This window comes from Typopeltis vanoorti, chromosome 12 (assembly GCF_054136105.1).
Source record: "Typopeltis vanoorti isolate ZY-2024b chromosome 12, IOZ_Tvanoo_1.0, whole genome shotgun sequence".
Classification (NCBI taxonomy): Eukaryota; Metazoa; Arthropoda; class Arachnida; order Uropygi; family Thelyphonidae; genus Typopeltis; species Typopeltis vanoorti.
This window is the reverse complement of record NC_143560.1, coordinates 128,192,407-128,209,248: the sequence shown is the minus strand read 5'-3', so window position 1 is coordinate 128,209,248 and position 16,842 is coordinate 128,192,407. Positions and strand designations below refer to the sequence as shown.

The 16,842-nt window shown below is 34.9% G+C and overlaps 1 protein-coding gene across 4 annotated transcripts in view; it reads right to left on the bottom strand.

Moving 5' to 3' along the window:
• The window catches only part of LOC150101220 (uncharacterized), a 530,669-nt gene that overhangs the window by 491,722 nt on the left and 22,105 nt on the right, over positions 1-16,842 (bottom strand). The window contains exon 1 of one of the 4 annotated variants that reach the window (XM_090401190.1): positions 12,065-12,182. The exons of the other annotated variants lie outside the window; for them this stretch is intronic. The gene's annotated coding sequence lies outside the window, so the exon portion shown is untranslated. Of the gene's footprint in view, positions 1-12,064; positions 12,183-16,842 lie in introns of those variants that run through there. 4 annotated transcript variants of the gene reach the window in all.

The following is a 16,842-nucleotide window of genomic DNA, read 5'->3' as shown; positions in this document are numbered from 1 at the left end:
TAAAAAAAAAAAAAAAAAAAAAAATCCCGCGAACAATCAGAAGAAGCAGAAACAGACTCAAAAAAAAAAAAAAATGACAGTATTTTATATTTTACCAAAACAGCCCGCATCGTCTTCAGAACCAAACAGTAAGAGGCAAAAAATGCAATATATGCATTTGATTTTTGCAATATTCGCTGTGTGTATGTTTTGTATTGAATATAAATACAATAAATATTATAATAATATATGTCTCTATTACGATGTTTTTTCGAGGGGGGGGCAAGAAATATTTTAATTTTTGCAAAGGGGACCTGACATCCAGAAGTTTGGGAAGCACTGCCATAGATTATATGCTCAAAGACCAATGGTTTGCATTCCACTTACTGCAAATCACAAAAGTCGGAAGAATTTGGGCACAGGAAAACTGCAATTGGACAAATGAGGTTTGGGCTCGTACTTTTTAGTGACAAGTCCAGGTTCAGTCTGCAACCAGATAACTGATGTATCTTGATATGGCATGAAAGTGGAACAAGAAATAATCTACAGTTTGTTCATGAAAGACCACAACATCAAGGTGGGAGTTTGATGGTATGGACTGGAATAAGTATAGGTGGCCATACCGATCTGTATTATATCAGAAACAGTTCCTTTACAGCCCAAAAAGTAGAGCGATGAGATTTTGGAACCTATAGTTCGTCCATATGCTGCTGCAATTAGCCAAGAATTCATTTTTATGGATGACAATGCTCATCCACACTGTGCAAATTTGGTACAAGAGTGGTTTGAGGAAGAAGGCATCGAACTAATGGACTGGCTTGCCTGTTCACCGGATTGTAATCCAATCGAACATGCCTGGGATGCTTTAGGTAGGCGCGTTTCTGCTTGACCGGTGCCACCACGATCGCTTCAAGAGCTCAAAATTGCTCTCACAGAAGAGTGCAAAAACAGCCCACAAGACTGTTTGATCATCTTATCCGATCCATGCAATCAAGATGTACTACCGCTGTTTGGCTGTTAATGGAGACCATACACCCTATTAAAAATTAACGAAAGCGTTTTTGGCTATTTTTGTTAAAATTATTTCACACAAAATGTATAATTTGCTAAATTTGTAATAAATATCCATTATTTAAACAATATCTCATCAATTACACCCTATCCATAAGTAAGAAATATTTATTCACGTATAAAGTACCCAATAGTTATAATTATTTGCAGAAATTTATAATTATCAGACAGAAACTAAAATATACCTAATTGTTTTTGAGCAGTGTATTTCCATACAACTTAAAGTGTGGCTGCCTTAAATTACTTAAAATTTTGTAAGTTTAATTTAAGACTGCCAGCTTAAATAGCCTAGGCCACTTATGATGCAAATCCAAGAAGGTGCTTGGTTGAATTTTAGTATCATTTACAATTTTGAAATTTATATATATGGTTCTTTTTCTATAATATCTTAATTATTGAATTTTGAAGATCTATCTAGTTTGGAATCCAGTGAAATATTAGCTAGTCATATAAACATTGTTTTTCTACTTATGATGCTAATTTAGTTATACCATAACAAACCAAAAACGAGCAACATCATCGCTCTTTACTCAAAATTTCCTTTAATTTACATCTCTATATCGACATAGAATACAATCACCAAATTGGAAATGAAACCCATGGAGAGCTATTTGTATCAGCCCAATCTAAGGAAGAGATATTTTACTGCAATCAATTTTTGTAAGTACATGAGTCATTCCTTTTCAAACTAAACTAAACTAAACAGCATACCAAGATAATTATTGGCACATAAGAATTTCCAAGACTAATCCATCATATTTGTGTTTTATCAGCCTAATCTAATTATTCAGAATAATCTATATAACGATTAATCTGAATAACAAATCTTTGTGGCAGAGTGGTTTCACTCACTAGGTTTGAAAGATGAGGATTCATCTTTCAAACCTTGACTGTTAAAAAGAACATTGTATTCTTTTTTTGCTTGAAAGTAAAGACAATTGTTTATGAAGAGTTTGCATGTTATTCAACTTTCATGCAGAAATCTACTAATTTACAATGCCCAATACTCATCATTTTGGCCTGATCAACAACCTCGCATTTTGGCATATAATTATCACTGTCGGGAATTACTATCCAATTCAAATCACCAGTCAGACTAAGAGGTTACATGTGATGGAAACAAGCAACAATTCACTGTAGTAACGCGGTAAAGCTGTGACCTGATGTTAAATCAGTTTGTTTCCCCACTTTTACCACATCTGCTGGCCTAGTTGGCTGGGTATTTAGCATATTCACTCTCCAAACCAACAGGCTGTAGATTCAAATCCTGCTATGGGTGGGCATGGTTGTTTGTGATTCTTTAGGTGGGAGATGAATTTCATTGCCCAGTGTGAGACCACTGCCCTGCTTATTTGAGGTCTGAAATGACTAAAAAATTCTATGTTTGGTCTCTAGTCCACAGTTTCTGGACTATGTAAAAATTAAAACATAAATTACTAAATCACTTAAGGAATTGATAATGTAGATAAGAATGTAAATTAAATTACACTTTAATAAATATTTCCAATATTTCGGCAACATCATGTTGCCATCTTCAAAAGGAACTTACAAAAAAAGGCATGTGCACGTAGGCACTACAACACAGTAACTGAGAATGAAGTGATGAAGCTATTGCTCTCCTAAAAGTCCTGATGGTGTCCCCCTAGCGGGCTAAGTAGGTGCTCTTGGCTGTTGGGCTGAAGGTCTGCTGATGTAAGCCTCCCAAATTTGGGGCAGTCTCATACAACCAAATTTGTTGAGGTTTGGAGAGTTTCTTAGGGCTGAGGCTGATTCCAAAAATAGTCTTTTGAAATCGTATTTGCTACGGTGTATTACTGTAGCTTTCTTCCAACGTATTCTGTGGCATGTATCCAGAGCATGGTCTGCAAGACTAGAGTGGCTGTACTTGTGAAACTGGATGTGGTCCTTGTGTTCCGAAATTCTGATATTCACTGTCCTGCCTGTTTAGCCAAAGTAAGACAGTTTCCGATATTTTGGCAACATGACGTTGCCAAAATATCGGAAATATTTATTAAAGTGTAATTTAATTTATATTCTTATCTACGTTGTTAATTCCTTAAGTGATTTAATAATGCATAACCAACGTATAAGCTTGTCTACGAGTAAAACATAAATATATATCTATATATAGAAAAAAATCTTTGCCCACCCACATTACTAAATGTACCATAGGTTTGCAAATAGCCTTTCATGCTTGGGAGTAACATGAAAAAACCTTTTAATCCAGAAGCAATTTCCGTCAGATACTCACTCCTGATAATACTGACACATTAAAACATTAAGATTGTTAAGAGCTAAAAAATTTATTCTTAAAATAAACCATTAGCAATTATCGTAAAGCTCAACATGTAACTTAACTTTTTCTTCCTGCTACACAGGCAGACTAGTCTGAAAATGCAATTAATACACAATGTATGAAATAACAGCAGGGAAGTTGTGCATCTACAGCAATCCCTCGATTAGTGTGCCTAATGCGTTCTTTAAAACAAGCGCATTAATCAAAAACGTACTAATTGAATACAATAACCAATGGAAAAAGTATAATTCGTTCCTTAAATTTCTTTCTTGAACCCTAATTTTTTTTTAAAAGAATTAAGGTATGTCTCAGGGCCTAGTTAAAGGAAAACCATGAAGCTGAAAGACAATAAAACATATTCAGAATATAAATTTTATTATTCTACTTCTTAACAAAGAATTGAGCTAACGTAGTTTGGCGGGCATTTTGGGCCCTGCTGCCTCTTCTACAAATTTTACTGCTTCTCTCTTCATCAGGGTCAGCCTCTAAGCATTGCTGCTTAAAAACTTCGATTGTACGAAAAATATTTCAAATTGTTTCTGTGAAATCTCAGAATTTGGCTGACTATCGGTAGTTAAATTTTCTTCAAATTCTTTGGGATCTTCCCGCTGTGCATCTAAATTTAGCAGGTTGGAATCACTCAATTCTTCAGAATGAGATTTCATTAACTCTTGGATGTTATCAATGAATATTGGTTCACCAATATGCGAAATCACGTGCTTTATAGATAAAATTTTCCGACTGTTATACAAGCAAAATAGTTACCACTTTAAAAACTACAATGACCATAAAAGAGAAATTAATTTTCCGATGTGTAATAATAAACAACTCATCCCAGGAGATGGATTGATTACCCTATTATTGGAATGGATTCTCCTTTTTGTGACATGCACAGAAGTGTCAAAGGGTCTTGAATCTGTGGGCATACCATAGCAGACGACAAATTTTGGCGGTAAAAATAACTTTATAAAATGTTTTAAATCGGTAGCTAAATTATTTCATTCTGGCGAGTGATTTTTTAAAATAGTTAGCCATAAAAATGTATAGATAGAAAAATTTTTAAATCTGTAACATTTATTTTTAAAATGTATATAAGCACACTAATTGAATTTGGGTATCGAAAAAAATGACACACTGATCGAGGGATTGCTGCATATTATTGTCACTAGTATGGGACTGAGCCTCTGTAGCTCAGTCAGTATAGACGAAGCCCTTTGGTTGGAAAGAGCTGAGTTCAATTCCAGTCAGTGATGTGAAACTTTATCTGGTCTCTTTCAATGAAAGGTGAGTGAGCCGGTCTTGTACAGAGCTATGGGTTTTTTTCACCCGGAAACTCGGGTTTTTCGTTCTGCAGAACAGGCAAACTGGCCCCTTGAACACACATGGATTACAGTCATGAATACGTCCCAAGCCTGGATAAAATTTGGGGTTAGGGAACAATGGAACTACCCTATAAAAATCTCACCAGGAACACCTTGTCGGCAAAAGTCACCGAGGGTCAGAAACAACCAAAAGGGAAAACCACCACCACCAGTAGGGGACTGGTAGTTATATATAGTCAGTAAATCAACTGATTAGATGGCAGTGAACTCTAATATGCAAAGCCAAACCAAAAATCACAACTCAAATTTAAAAATCAAATTTTAATTACTGCTTTTCATTTCACAACAGAAGAATATTTACAATTATAAATTAATGAATATTATTTGCTTATCACTATTCAAGATTATAAATGTTTAAACAATATGAATAATAATTCATTTAACTGACTAATATCAAATCAGAACACTTCCCACTGTGATTACAATTGTCACTAAGAATTAGATCCACATGGACAGCAAAGTTCGAATGTTCATTAGTTCTGAATATCCCCAAAAATCTACCTGGTTAACATATCCAAACTAACTGATCAAATATTTCTTTCACTTCTGTCACCATCAATGTTCCCTGCAAGCTGTGTGTGCACACCAGTCAAAAAGGGAGTATATGCCACAGAAAATTTTTGCTTTCAGAATTTTTAATTTACAATCAATATTTGAATGTACTATAAAAATGAATTATATAATAAAATAAATTATAGGTATGATTTATTTGGTAATTTTTCCACACTACAATATTACTCTAATCCACTCCAACTTAATACACTAACTAGTTTCTTTTAGCCTGTAGTGTGGCATACTGATGCCAATGTCAGCAAGTTGCAATGGAATATGTGCAAATGTCTACTACCTAGCCAGTACAGTTGTTGCTAACTCTGCAAATGGCAATTGATTTTTCTAGCTACATGGATTTACACAAATTAATTTAATTCCTGTAACTTTACAGGTTATAGCTAAATGAAAAAAGAGGAACATTAATATGAAAAGTATTGCATAAGAGTAGACATTGAGTCTGAGACTGGAAACTTGCAAAGTGTTTTCATGCAGACATAGACTAGCAAAAATTAGGGAGAGCATTGGTCACCATTCATTCATTCCAGTTATCTTTCCATGATCATTTTTCCTTTGATTTGCTTCCTTAACACGCTGGTTGCCCTTCTTGCCTGTGCTTTGTACTGTTCATGAGCTTCATCACCTTTCTCTTCCCACCACCATTTTTTTTGCACCACTGATTAATTATTATTGCAAATACCTCTAATATGCATGATGCAATTATAAGTATTTCAACTAGTTCATTAATTGCTACCAAGACTGTCTGTAATAATTACAAATTCAGGAGTGTTAATTGCACCCACAATTGAAGCAATAGATCAATTCAATGCAAGTCATTGGATATTAACGAAATGAACTTATTATTATTACCCAAGACCCCATAGAGTCAAAGACTCATGTGGGAGGTGCTTTTATCATACACACACAGCTCATCATGCCATGCTTTAAACACATTCAAATTCTCTGTAGACACCACGCTCTCAGGCAAGGCATTCCAATCATTCACAACTCTGCATGAAACAAACCTGCTTCTCACACCCTCTTTATACAGTTTCCAGGGTTGACCTCTGGTTCTCCCCTGATCTCCCATTATTTTCTGTAGAACTTCTCCAGCATTGATCCTATAACAACCCCTTACCAACTTATAGGACTATCATATCTCTCCTCTTCCTCCTGTTCACCAGACTCTGCAAGTTGTATCTTCTTAATCTTTCCTTATACTCGACATCCCAGAGGTTAGAAACTACCTTAGTCAGTTGCCTCTGGACCCTTTCCAAAATCTCTTCGTCCTGAAAACCAGGTGACCAAATCTGGGCACAATAGTCCATGTGTGGCCTAATCAATGCCTTATACAATGGAACAAAAATCTCCCTACTTCTACAAGTCAGAGTCTTCTGCATCATTCCCACCTTTGTGTTGTCTTCACAATTTTAGCTGTCCCCCCTAAATTTCAGATCCTTATCCACTATCACCCCCAAGATCTCTTATTTCCTCCACCTCCGACAATGTATCCTCACCAAGCATAAATTCTGCATCCCATCTTTGTTTTCCAAATTTTAAAACCTTACATTTTGCAACATTGAATTCACATCCACATTCCCTTGCCCGATCACTCAATTTATTCAAGTCTTCTTGTAAGGCCACAACATCTTCTCTACTCTTCATGGTTCGTCCCAACTTTGCATCATCTGCACACAACTGAATATCTCCATCCAAATCTTCACCAATATCATTAATATACAAGTTAACAGCAATGGCCCCAAAACAGATATCCCTGAGGCATACCACTAGTAACTTTCCTTTTCCTGGATATCGCTCCCCCATACACAACTTGTTGATACCTATCAGATAGCCAGTCTCCAATCCAATGCACCAATCTAATATCCAACACCATCTATCAAAAGCCTTTGCGAAATCTAAGTATATTACTGTGTATCCTTCTCCTCTGTCCAAGGACGCAGTCATCTTATTGTAATAAGTAAATAGATTACTGAAACATGATCTCCTTTTAGCAAATCCATGCTGTCCATAAAAGATAATACCATTGTTGTCAACCAATTCTGGATCCTAGTTCTAACAAGCTTCTCCAACAACTTAACTACAACACCTGATACACAGATAGGCCTATAGTTTGATGCTTGAGTTCTATCACCTCCATTATGAAGTGGCACAATCTTGCTCTCCTTAGAAACTTGACCCAGTCAGAGCTGGCTCTACCGACAGTGCAACACGCGCATTTGCACAGGGCGACAAGCTTTTGGGAGCGGCAAAATTGGCCTACAGTATACAAAAAAAAAACATAAAAAAAAGTCATTTATTCCTTCTCTGTTGAAACCAGACTTCAGGAAGTCGTTCGTCAAATTTTTATATAATAAAACTTCATTGTACTGCATATTTAAAAAAAAAAATCATAATCATAGTAATGTACTATTATGTTGCATTTAATATCGCACTGTCGGTGTTAATATCAGACGACGTGACTACAGTAGAACACCTATTTTGCATTTATTTCTGATTCCACTGCTGGCCACGAGTTGACCTTCACCTGAGGGTAAATCTCGTTTAACCAATGAGACCGAACGATCATAATGAGATAATTGGTTAAGAGTAAACCAGTTAAAGAAATAGAATCACATAAAACACATAAATACAGACTGTATTTATGTATTTTGATAATACAGTTGTGCAGTGATTGTTAATAATACCATTTGATACAGTTATTAGGATTTGGCTTTGAAAATAATTTTAACATTCCAATATGTCTGATAAAATTCAGTATAAATTTTTTTAATTCATACTGAAGAGATCCTTTGATTAAAAAAAAAACAAAAAAACTATCAGGTGCAGAATATCGCAAACAAAAATCGGAAAAAGAATGCGATATTCAGAAACAAAGTGGGGATTTGCATAAATATCTAAAAACAAAACTGAAACAGCTAATGTAGTACAAGAGAAAATAAGCAAAAGGACTGAAACCAAAAATTCTGAGCTCATGGCAAGTACTTCTCATCCCAGTAATGTCGATATTAGTAGCAATTGATTTTAATTATCCATGCAGATGCACATTTTCAGAACAAAAGTCCACCGTTAAAGGGTTAATTATCTCTCTCTTTTTGTAAAGAAATATAGTTTATGATAATTTTTCATTAGCTAATGTTACTATTTAGAATTTATGATCAGACATGTTGAAGTCTAGCTTAACATCGTGGCTTTTAAGACGTCATTAAAAGAGTTTTTTTTAGGGGAAAGGAGCTGCAAAATATGCTATTGCATGGGGTGGAAAAATTCCTAGGGCCGGCACTGGACCCAGTGCAAGACTCGTATTAAAAAAATATGTCAAGGTTGGCATCAACTCCCTGGCACATTCCTTCAGAATATGTATATTTTATATTTTCAAGTCCCACAGCCTTATTTGCATCTAGTTTGCTCACCTCCCCATACACCTCTTGCTCACTTACAGTCTCTCCTCAACATCATCAACTGCTCTCAATCTCTCCATGAAGTCACATTCACAAGATTGAAAGACCTTTATGAACTGTTCATTAAATATCTCCACCACACCTTCCGCAACAGCTGTCTTTATACCATTTTATCCAATCAATGTCATCCTTCCATAATCATTCTTTCTTTTGCTGGCTACATATTGATAGAACTCCTTAGGATTCTTTTTGGCTTCATTAGGTAACTACTGTTCATACCTCACTTTAGCTACCCACCTCAACTAAGTCATCCTTCTTGCCTGGTCTTTGTGGTCCTCATGGAATTGGTTATTTCCACTTCTCTTATACTGCCTCCATAATGCCCTTTTTTTCTGTAACTTTATTATTATTATTCGTGACACTTCAAAGGAGTCCGAAGACTCATCGTAGGAGGACACCTATTGTACAACTCTCCGTCTCCACCACTACATCGAATCTCTACTACCAATCATCAACATCAGTGCCATCTACTGGCCACTACCACCACCACAGCTATTATTTTTCGTCTGTAAATTGTGTGTGCTCTGAAAGGCCGATTTGTCTGTATGCTAGATGAAAAACCCGAGTTTCCGGGAGAAAAAACCCTGCTATCTCCGTATGGGATCGGCTAACTCATCTTCGATTGAAAAAGTCCATATAAAGATTCCTCCCTTCATGACAAGAATCGAACTTATGCCTTTTCCAATCGAAGGGCACAATGTACTGTTGTTCTTCCAATTGCACTATGGAGGCACTTAACTTGTCCATAGTTTCAGCACCTTATCTTAACCACTTCTGGTTCATTATTTTCAGGAGTCTAGCAAAGTAGTTCAACAGTAGCATGAGCAGATACTATCAGGAATTCAATTTAAATCTAGAAATCAGCTACCTATCTTGTATTACAGACATACCTGAACTATGCCTACAATCACTTATGAGCTATTTGAAACAGTGGATTACATGTCACATTACACAACGTCAGGAGAATTAAAATCTCACTATGCCATGGCTGTTCATGAATGTCTTTAGGTGACAAATTAATTTTGTGCCCCAGTGTGAGAAAAGGTCTTTAAAAGATCTAGAGCAGAGTTTCAAAAGCATGATAAGTTTAACCTGCCATTGATGGAATTCTTATTATAAAAAAAAAATAAACTAATAAAAAAAAAACTGCTACTTTTTTTCGGTGAGTGTAGTCATTTTTGCATTTGTCCTTTCTAGTTTTTGCTTTCAGAAAAAAGGCAGTGAAGTAGGCGTTTAAATGTTAATGAAACAGTATTTCCATCACCAACAGTTTTGAAAATATTACTTACAAAACATCTATATCCCTTGTTTCTCATGCAAGGATTGATGACTATGCTCAAGTTCCCATACTCACAGAGTAATCAAACAAACATGAATTTGTAAATGCACATTTTCTACTCTGCATCAATCCTCATCTGCTATATAATCACTAGAAATGATTTTGTTACTCACAATGGTATCAGTGCACACAATGGAATTAAGATCATTTCTCCTATGTCAGAGATGTTTTACTGCTTACATAATTGTCTCGTTTAATCAAATGTCAGTCCAAGAGTTTTGAACATGCTTTTATGATGTACCACTTTACACCAATGATTCAAACTACATACTCCACTGGTCACTAATTCTGGATTTTTTTTTCCCCCAAACAGAGTTGTCCATCACAGAACCCAGAGAGTCCAACTATCAAATGAACCCAAATTTTTATTTTGCTTTTAACATACTAGGACACATATAACATCATGATTACACGACACTTCTGCGAAGTCCAAGAACTCTTCATGGGAGGGCAACTATTCACTGTCTATACCCTATGTAATCCACCATACTACACCTTAATCACCATACAAAAGGCTGTATGTAGTATGTAAAAACCAAGTTTTTTGAGAAGGAGAAAAACTCTGCTACCTCCAAATCACATCAGCTAACTTACTTTCAACAGAAAAGGCTAATATAAAGATTCCTCTTGTCATGATAAGAATCAAACTAGTCTTTTCCAACAAGAGCACAATGTCCCATTATTTTTATTATTATCTGAGACCTCCAGGGAGTCAATGATTTATCGATCTATAAATCACCAAAACCAGGTTTCTGCACCACTCTTGTACAATGGAACTATCATACATTCCTTCCATTCCTGTGGTATCGTTCCTGAGCTGAGACTCAAGTTATATAAACATGTGAAAGGTGTAACCAATTCGACTGAACATTGCTTTAGCAAATGAGCTGATATTCCATCTGTCCCTATAGACAAATTCTTATCCAGGTTATGCAACAGCTCTTCAACCTCATTTTCATGAACCTCTAACTCTTCATCCATGGTACTGTGAACCATGCTACATACACCTGGTTGACATATCTTAGCAAAGTGAGCACTCATTAACTGAACAATCTCATTAGCTTCCAACACTCGAGTACCATCTGCATTCAATAAAGTTATTCTTCCACATTCATTCCTTCGTTTGTTTGTGGCATAATGATAAAATTCTTTTGGATTGCCTTTAGCTTGCATGGCCAATTTCTTTTCATACTATGATTTAGCTTTCCTCACAATACTCGTTACTTTTCTGACCTGAGCTTTATATATTTCATAACTCCTCTCTCTCTTATTCTCATGATAATCTTTCCACATCATCTTCTTGTGGATCTCTTGCTTAATAAGGCTGCACATCCACTTCACTCCTAACCTATTTATTCTCCGAACACTAGGGATAAATTTGCCTCATTTAAGCACTTTTTCAAAGATTCCCATGCATTGCTGACATTTTCCCCATTCAATAACTGATACCATAGGATCAAAGATAGTATTCTCCTAAGTTGATCATAATTTCCAGCTTTGTAGTTCAAGCATTAACCCATTTTAATCGGAGCACCAATATAATTAGATACTTCCCAAGAAAGTACAGCATGATCACTGTCATAATTAGTGGTAAAATAGCCATATTCTTGACTGAGACCCCTTCTGACGTTATGAGCAAATCCAACACTCTTTGACTTTGAGTTCCTTCTTTTACATGCTGCTTGAGAAAGTTGTCTCGCAACAATTCAATAAATTCCTCCTCTACCCAATCAATGTTTAGAAAATTAAAGTCACCCATAATGATCATTCATTTAGTACCATAAGGCTAAATTGGCGATGCATTTCTTCATCCCCTGCAAATGAGCCACAAGGTCTGTTGCAACACCCCACTATATATTTCATTCTGTTAATCTCTACTTCACACCAGATAGACTCAAACTCACCGCTGCATGGTACATTGTTACCATCATTGTTTTCTTGTGTTTCTACCCTAACTGGACTTACTTACTTTACTCCTCTTCCGTCGGGGACGGGTTGAGTCTTCCATGTTTCCACAACAACCTCCAGGAGTCTCAGCTTCTTGCGTCGCTGGTGAGCTGTCTATATGTTTATAATCCAGAGTTGACCTTTATTGTTGTTATCCACTTAGTTCTTGGTCTTCCTTTTTTTTTCTTTTATTCTTGCATACAGAGCAAGGTTGGGTAACTGGACTAAAGTCATCTGATATCATTAGTAGCACTCCTCCTCCTCTCCTGTCTCTTCGGTCATTCCTAAAAACAGTATACCCATTACACTCAATTCCACTTACCATATCTGATTCTGATATGCCAGGTTTCACTAATGCCAACAATCTTCTTGTTAGCATTAGTGAATTTCTTCTTCTAACTGAACTATGAAAATGCTAAAACATCAGTATAAACATGCATTCTTGATTATTTTACATAAATGCAATGTAATAAAGGAGCAAGTAAAATGCATACTTGCTCCTTTATTAAAATACAATTTTTTTTCAAATATGATGACAAGCTGATAAATGCATTTTAAATTATTTCTTTGTTTCATTTAAAGATATATAAATGTGTTAGGTTTTCTTCAAAGCTGTAATGTTATTACTAGAAACCAAAAAAGCATCTTCTCTCAAAACAGTAGCTGATATACATCAGCCCTTGTAAAAGGGCTGAAGATTTTAACTACCACTAAAAATAAATTTATTAAAAATAAATTGCTAAACTCAACATTTCATCTTTTATACTGTGGCAGTTGTCAGGAGTGTGTGTGTGTATATATATACATACATATACACACACAGTTATATTTATAACTTCATAACAGTTGTCACCTTTGTTATTCCTTACTGTTTTGTTTACTAGTATGTTTATTTACACCTGAAGAAATCCTGTGCAAGCGAGATGAAATGTCGTGTAACTAAGTAAAATGTTATCAAATTATTCCGATGTTCTGCCCTATAAACTTTCATCAAATATATATAATACAGTTATAAAACTTGTGATATGTAAGTGAACTGAAAAATCCTATTCAATTTGTTGGTGAATATGATTTCTTTTGTCAAAAGGAGACAATGAAGATGGTATTATTAAATAAAATAATTTATTTTAAATTCTCTAATATCTTAAAAATTTTGAGGCATTAAAGAAGGCACACACACACACAAAAAAAAGGTAAAGTTATTGAAAGTTTTTTCACTTGTTTATAAGTTAAATTAAACTTGACAAGAAAAGTCCTTGTTTAATCTTTTTATTCCAAGTGTAAGCAAACAAAATTTGCAAATTAAGTATCTTCACGACTATGCTTATATATGGAGACTAGCGACTTCACATCAATTGTCTTAGTATCCCATAATGCAAAGTACACATCCTTCGAACATGTATAATGCTAGACATTATGAGAAGGACTACTACCAGACAGTTTACTGAAGTGCTCTTAAAGTGCAGGGATATCTCTCCAATTTGCAGAGTGATCTACAAGATCACTGTAAATCTCACTGAGTGACCCTAAAGGATTCACTACTCAACTGCAGGGCAGGAAACTCAGTGGTGGTTAAGTAAGAAATTCCAAAGATAAACAACATTAACTATCATCAGAAGAGATTATATATTTCCCATATACAAATAGTGAAAAGGTGTATCAACTTAGTAAAATACTCTGGATCAGAGAAAGATATCAAAAGTTTTTTCACTTGGTTGAACTATAAATTATCTCTTTTGGGTATCTGGCTCTGACTAAAGAACTTCCATAAAGGTTGAAACCAGCCTGGGTTGTGGCCCATGTGAGGTTGCTAGTATCCATATACAAGTAGCTCAGTTGTGAAGTACTTCACACACAAACTTTATTTTCTTACACCTGAATTAAGGATTAAACAAGAATAGTTTCTTGTGAAAGTTCCATTTAAGCAAAAATTAGTCTTTGGAGATCTATACTACAGAGTAGGCAATGATTACGAGACATATATAAATGTTTTGGGAAAATTTAGAAAAAAGAACATGGCTAATAATAATGGAAAGTACCTACTGGGTTTCTGTTCAGAAAATATAATCATTACAAACCACATTCCAACATAATAACATGCACAAATTCACATGGAGAGAAGAGAAGTAGTAAGAAAAGTCTCATTGATTATGTTATTGGTAATGGCAATATTTTCATGCTGGTAGTATAAAGTGGTTTTAAAATACAAAGTGATTACCATTGTTCTTGAGCACAATAAAACAGAATAACATATTGAAAAGAAAAGTGTGTCCAAGTTTTAAAAAGAATCAAAATTGAGCAGCTTTCAGAGGTGAACTGAAGACTCAAATATTATTTAATTAAAAATGAAAGACTGAAAACAAGAACAAAATCTTGGATATTCACTGGCATACTCTGAATAATTCAGCAAAAAGGCAATATTGTGTGGTAGTCTGCAAGGATAGAAAAATCAGCACTCAATGGTGAACTAAGGAAGTGAAAGAGGCAGTTAAATAAAAGAAAGAAGCATATCAAAAGTTCCTACCAAATAATTCAGCATGTGCTCTCAGAAAATACAGAGAAAAATGTTAAGAAGTGAATGTGTAAAACTAGCTAAACAAAAGTCATGGATAGACTAGTAAGATCAGAAAAAGTAGACATTGGGAAGGTGGCAAAATATTCTGGAAGATCTTGAAAAACTTAGAAATGGAGGAAAGAGTACAGTAAAAGGAATCAAAGATTATAACAATGACATGAAAATAGATATTCTAGATGTCTTGAGTAATTCCTTTGAAAGATTGCTAAATGAAACAAGCTTTGACAGCATGGTGATCGAAAACACACTCAAGAGGAATGCAATAAGGAGTCATCATCATCAACAACCATGGGTCCAATGCCCGTAGGTGTCTGATGCCATCTTGATATGATTCTTCCACTGCATTCTATTTTGTGCAAGATGACTCAGTTTGTGTATAGTTTCCACACCATCTGAAAATGTCATCACCCCATTCTCTGTTTGGTCTTCCATTTTTGTTCTTTCCTTCAATCATCCCAAACAGCAGCATTTTTATTTTCCTCTCATCGTAGTACATATGGTAGAAAAAGCAATCAAAAACCTGAAATGAGGAAACGCAGCTGGAATAGATGATATTCAAACAGAAATGTTCACATTGGGAGTTATAAAGGATTTTAAGTGGCTACTCTGCATAATTTAGAAAACCTGGTTTTCTAAATTATGCAAAAGATGGTCAAATTCTAGATGACTGGAGTACAGCTCTAATATTACCTACCTACCTACCTATCTATATATATATATATATATATATATATATATGGGTAAAGGAAATTAATATAAGAATGTCAAAGAAAAGACTGTTTTTACTTATGGATCCAAGATAATAGACAAGCTTGGGTGTTGAACATTATTAATAACTTATTTTAATGGTATTATAACACCAAACAAACTAAATTATAAAAAAAGGATGTTCATTAACTAGCTTATATTTCACTGGATTTCAAACCAGCATCTTCAGAGGCACATTAAATGTTTCAGTTAACAAGCAACAACGAGTAAGTAAATTCAAATTTGAATTATTTCACTTGTTGCATATTAACTGAAACATGTACTGTGCTCTGAAGATGCTTGCTTGAAATCCAGTGAAATGGAAGCCAGTTAATAAACTTTTTTTTATGATTTAGTTGGTTTGGTGCTGTAATACAATTGAAATAAGTTACGAAAATGGATTCAAGGGTTGGGTTAGAAATGATATTCTTTGCCAAAGATTGGAAACCACAGATATGAGAGTTCTGAGAAAAGATTAGAGGAGTGAACAGATAAGCATCAATAGCAGAATCATATTAAAAACAAAAATATTAGGAAGGAACCTGATATTGCTAGCATTCAGGAGGAGTGAACAGAGCTATGGTCAATTAAACAAAATGGGAGAGGAAAGGTTAGCAAAACAAGTATTTTTTGGAAGCATGGCAGGTAAAAAATCCAGAGGGATTGGTGACTTCTTTTTAGCCCATACTGAAATTGGTATCCTTCTCATTGTACTAAACTTAGAGAGACTGGTACAGTGAGAAGTGCCTTAGAAGACTAAAATGAGATATGACAATATAGGAGTCCTAACAGATAAAATTAATTTGAAGGAAAATTGAAATGAAATTAATACAGACAATCTTTCACATAGCACTATCATAAAATCCTGTATGCCTACCCTAAGGGTATGTATGTGTGTATCAGGAATTTGATAATGAATAATTTAATATTTCCTATGTTTTACCAAAGCCAAACTGTTATCTTCAGGTAATAAGACTAGGTTGAGATACATATGTACAGGTACTAAATTAATAAGTAAAACTGAAGTAAGGGAAAAGTAAATACTAGTCTTAAATAAGCCAACAAGTGGGCATGATAGAGTGAGTAGTTCTGAGGATACAAGTTTCTGAAATGTAAAGGTAGTTGTATGCATCCATACAAGTGAGATTGATAAAGTCAGAGGTTGATCCAAGAAACCTTTCATACTTATATTTACTTTAGTGAAGCAAATTAACTTCTGTTTCAGTAGACATGCATGATCTGTAAGACCTAAGCAATCATGTCATAGTGGTTGTACTAGATGCAGTCTTGACTGACCTATAAATCTAGCCCATAACAAATCTGTAATACAGATATAAGGATACTTGGTAAACACTAGGGAGATCTTTAGAAGAGCACATAAGGGATACCAATTTCTGGGTGGGCTAAAAGGAAGTCACCAAATTGATTTTTTTTTTAAAGGGTTTTACCAACTTTTCAGAAGTTACATGAATATCTGG